Source organism: Aptenodytes forsteri, unplaced genomic scaffold (genome assembly GCF_000699145.1).
Source record: "Aptenodytes forsteri isolate BGI_AS27 unplaced genomic scaffold, ASM69914v1 Scaffold164, whole genome shotgun sequence".
Taxonomy (NCBI): domain Eukaryota; kingdom Metazoa; phylum Chordata; class Aves; order Sphenisciformes; family Spheniscidae; genus Aptenodytes; species Aptenodytes forsteri.
The window spans coordinates 6,051,682-6,056,636 of record NW_008795527.1 but is presented as its reverse complement, the minus strand read 5'-3'; the positions used below and the strand labels follow the sequence as shown (position 1 = coordinate 6,056,636).

The following is a 4,955-nucleotide window of genomic DNA, read 5'->3' as shown; positions in this document are numbered from 1 at the left end:
TGCCTTACAATACGCTGTGGATAAAGGGACTGTAGCTGAAATCCCAGGATGGCTCATTTATTATAATTTGTTTATGATTTCATATTTTTGAGTCTACTGTCACTAAATCTCTGCTAAGAGCAGAAATTAAATTTTGGGGGGTTAACAATATAAAATTTCCTTTTCTTTCTTTCTAACTACCCAAGAGGGATAGAGAGAGTAACATCCGATTAGTAACCACGCTTCCTCTGTGATGCTAACTGTGAAATATGTAGCTGGCCCAGGGTATTAACAGGGAGTATGTGCTTGAAGCATAGAAACAGAGTGGGTTGTTTGAAACATAGCAACAGACTGGGTTGCAGGGTCCTCCCTCACTGCTACCTAATTTGGCTTATTGAGGGTTATTCATGGTCTGGGTCCCCTGAGGAACTGTCATGGTGACTCATCTAAACCCCACATCCGGTGTGTTTATCATCATGCTATTGTATCTGAGAATAGAACATCTCTCGCTTTAGTGATAGGCAGATGTGCATTTGATGTTAAGGTTTTCAGGAGTGCTTAAGTAACCTGGACATTTACTCTCATTTTTAAAAAATTCACCTGGGGAGCCTATCTAATGGTAAAGCAAAGTCACTAAGATGCTTTGGAGATCCTTACCCTGGATTTCCGAAAATAATTGTCCTTAATTGTAAGATTGAAAAGTGTGAATCTGTTCAGCAGATGAACAACTGTTTGCTTCCCATGAATAAGAAAGCAACTGAAACAGCGTTTGGGACCGGTTCAAACCACCAGGGGTACATCTTCTAGAATTAAGGTAGTTTCTTATTATTTTTAATGAGCCACCTTTTTCTCCTTCAGTGCTATTTCTGCATCTCTTAACATACCTCTTTTCAGTTATCACCTCATTTGAGCTAAAATTCTAAAGATCCTAGTTTACCTGAGTGTTATCTCTTCAGATTGATGGATTCTTATTTTGGGAAAAATGAACGAGGGGCATTCATTGCTTTGTTCTGTTTTGCAGGAGGTACAACGCTGATTGCCAGGTGGATGAACATGAGAAGAAAGCCTTCCTAAGGTATCACAATCCTGCCAGATGCAGGATTGCTTTTTTGTTCCATGCAGCTTAGAGCAGCATCCATTTCAGACAATACTTGCTACTGAATAGACAGTGCCAGATGCTTTCAGAACTTAGGGCTGTGCCCAAATAATCCAATTATTTTTGTTCTCAGATGCTGAGAACTTCAGGCTGTGCCCAATTAATCCAATTAATTTGGTCCCAAATGTTTAACTGACAACAAAAAAACCCACCTTTGAAATCCATATCTGAGTCAAGGTAGATAGAATTTTATCAGGACTCTGCAGCATGCATGGCAATTCAAAAAGTAGATTTTTGTTAAGGTCTTATTTTAACTAATTTAGAAATTCAAATGTTCTATAAAAACAGAAAGAGTACAGACAACAGCATATTTGTTAAGCAACAGTGGTCAAAATGTCTCTACTTCCTTCAAAACTCCCAGTCAATGTTTTCCTTTAAAGTTATGTTCCATGATTCAAGCTCTTGAGAATTTAAGTTCTTTGCTTCTTTGCCTGGCTTAGCCAGCTCAGTCAGGTCTTTGTCAGCAGCTGGGAAGGATTGCAAGTACATAGCTACCAGTTCATTTAGGACCAAACTGTGGTACACTTATTCGTGATGAGCAGGAACTTACTCTCCCTGCATTAGTTTTAATAGGAATTCATTAGGAGAAAATGCTGCAAAAATCCGGTGCTTAGTAGACAAATTGATACATTTACCAAATATCAAACAGGATTGGAGTCTGCAAAATGCAACTCCAAAACAAAAGTTTCAGGTTTCATTGCGGTAGCCAAGAAGGTAATGTTTCCTGATCTCTTGAGAGGAATTCTCAGCATTGTATGCAACTTCAACTTTTTACCTAACAGTACCCTAGAAACTTTAAAATATTCCAATTTTAATGAACAGAAAAAAAATAGAGTCATGACAAGGGGATAGCTGAAGACCAGCTCTCTTCCCAGCAGAGAAATACCTCTTGTAATTCTATTTTCCTTCAGTAATGACTTCCTAACAGTCTTTTCTCTCTATTTCTCTCGTGTGTATAAAGAGGAAGATAGACATAAAGAGAAACGTTTTACAGAAAAATCATTTGACCCAGGCTCCTCCATGACACAGACCCCGGAGAACCTCCCTGGCAGTGAAACACAGGGAGGAAACAGGTGTGGGGATGAGCCACGCACACACTTCCCTCAACAGTGGCCACAAAACTCAGACACAACAGCCAAACCCCACTCCTGCAGAAGCAATGTCTGTGACATAACATCAAGTAGTGTTGCTGGTAGAACAGCAATAGTGTGAGGAACCTTTTGAAAAATAAGAGTAGTGGAAGGTGAAGCAGTATTTCTCTAGAAGAGAGATGGCTAGGGAGAGAAAACAAGTAAAAGCCCGCAGAACCAAAGAACGCCACCTGATAATGCTCAAACTACTCAAAAATTGGTATCTCATTGCTGAGTGCAAAGTACTTCTCTGTCTAATGCAGATCATCTTTTTGTTATTTTTTTGTTAGTCTTCACAGAGCTGCTAAACTCTTACTCAGTTGTGTTCACCTGTAAATTATAGAATGCTTTAAGGATCTTTGATCTGTTGTGTATTTCCACAGCATCTATCGAAATGGAGTCTTGCTTCAAGCCTGGGTCTACAAATAGCGACAAGAGCCAATCTACAGCTTTGCCTGCTGTCACTGGTCCCTAGTTTTTCATTACCATATCACAAACTGAAGGGTTTTGCTTCCATACGTTTCATAAATGTTATAAGCAGTTTTTCAAAAATATTCACCTACCGCTTTCTCTTTTGTGGCAGACTGAAACAATGTGCAATATGTTTGCTTTCTAGTTATTCTAATCATTCTATAAAGTTTTTATTTTAGACCCCAAGCTAATTTTTATCAGTGATAATGTTTTCTTCTTGTTCAGCATGCTTCTTCAAGCAGTATACAGATGCATAATCTTCACCTTTATTTAAAATCATCCCCATCACCTACGGAGCATAACTTCTAGAAAATCTATGTTCTTTCCCTATTTTGCTTTGCTGAGATCCTCCCGGGCACACGCTGCCAGTTTTTGAAATCGGAAAGGAGATGGACCTTCTACACAGATGGTGGATTCTAAACCGTAACAAATTAACTGACCAAACTGTGTAATATTCTCTGCGTTGCAGTATTCACTCCCTGCATGATGATATTCATCACCCACCCTCTTCCTTCCTCCACAGACTCTCAGAAGATTCACACTATATCCATTTCCAGCGCTCCTCTCAGATTCCCCAGGCAAATGCCAATCAAAGCTTCCTTTGTTGGTGATATGTACATTCCTCCATGAGCTATAAAGGGTAAGAATGTCCCAACTTTCTACAAGCTATCAGAGGCACGTGCAATATTATTGTCCCATAGTTTATCTTACCATACCCCAGAGAAATCTCATCATCCTGTTTTCTTTATATGGACTACAGATGTCTTAGCCAAGCTTCCTCACCACTGAGTCACCGACCAGGATTGTTTACGTCTTCATAATGAGTCACCTTCAGGATTTGGCTCATTGTCAATACATGGGCTGACGGCTTCAGCTAGTCTCTGTTTTGTCTCATTCTCCTTCATCTTGTCAATGTAGTTGTACCTGTTGGGAGTATGAACACAAAATGGCTCCCTCCTACTTTTCCTTTTGCTTTCTTTATGCCACTTCATGTTGACTGGTGTCACTTTCTATCTCTAGATTGACTGCTGTTCCAAAACTTTGACTTTCATGTTGTTCCAAGTTCCTGTGCCATAGGAAATCCAATTCAGATTTCTTTTTTGCATCCAAGAATATCAGCTGACAGGCAAAAGTGCTATACCTTTGGTCAGATGTCAAATTACATTTAATATGTGTCTTTCATCCTCCTCGTTTATAAATAGGAATATTGTGAATATTGCAAATATCTAGGATGCTTTAGAAGTCATGTTGCCTTTTTCCATATGATATCTTTTCACTTATTGGAATGTGTAAATGACTAGGAATTCTGCTGGCCCAAGAACTTTCCTTTTTGCACTATCCATCGCCTTGAAGGTTCACTTTATGAATGTTCTGTATTTATTAATTCTTTCCTTTTCTAATCACTATGTTTAGTATGTCCACTCAGCACCTAACTCCCCCTTAGATCTAAACTCCTTGCAATCAGTGGTTGGCCAGGCTCCCAGAGTTAGTCAGACTCATTTTCTGTTTCACCTTCAGGCTTTCATGTACTACTTCAGAGCTATTATAGTTATGTTTCCAAAACAGCAGAGTAATATTAATATTTTCATTATCTCATTATTTTCTAAATTTATATTATAAATATGCTTTTATATTAGTTCCTTTCCTTCAAAAGATGACGAACAAAAAATAAAGTGCTTGATAAGGTCCCTTTAAGTGTCTTTCACAATTCCTTTTTTCTAAAGTGGCATTTGCTTTGTTGCATGAAAAACCTTACGGCAACTAAATTGGGGTGAGAGGTAAAATACTGCCATGAATTAGAAACAGGCTAAGAAACCAAAAACAAAGAGTCAGAATTAATAATCAGTTTTCAAGGGAAAAGGTTAACAGGAAGGTGACCAGAAGTGAACCCAGTTTGCCAGGTGGGGGTAGAATATAAAGATGTGAGTAAAAACATTATTGTGTTTAATTATTACTAACAATATAAATAACTCATACCTAAGTTTTTCGCAACTAAATCTGTGGAAATCACACCCAAAAAAATCTCCTTTAAGGATTCAGTCAGTAACTTCCAACATAAACCTGACTTTTATTCAAAACCGCAACTTTTGTGGATAGAAACATGCCCTTATCTTGTTTTTAAATACCAAAGTGGTTGTGCAAAGGGAAAAATATCTTTGAAGAGCTCCAAATCCTGTGTATACAAGACACAGCTATTCTAAAAAGTGAATCAGTTATTT

General features: G+C 38.2%; 1 long non-coding RNA gene across 1 annotated transcript in view; it reads left to right on the top strand.

Annotated features, from left to right (window-relative positions):
• Positions 1-3,308: 3,308 nt before the first annotated feature.
• The window catches only part of LOC103901219, a 3,410-nt gene continuing 1,763 nt past the window's right edge, over positions 3,309-4,955 (top strand). The window contains exon 1 of the long non-coding RNA XR_657722.1: positions 3,309-3,376. This is a non-coding gene — a long non-coding RNA (uncharacterized LOC103901219). The remainder of the gene's footprint in view (positions 3,377-4,955) is intronic.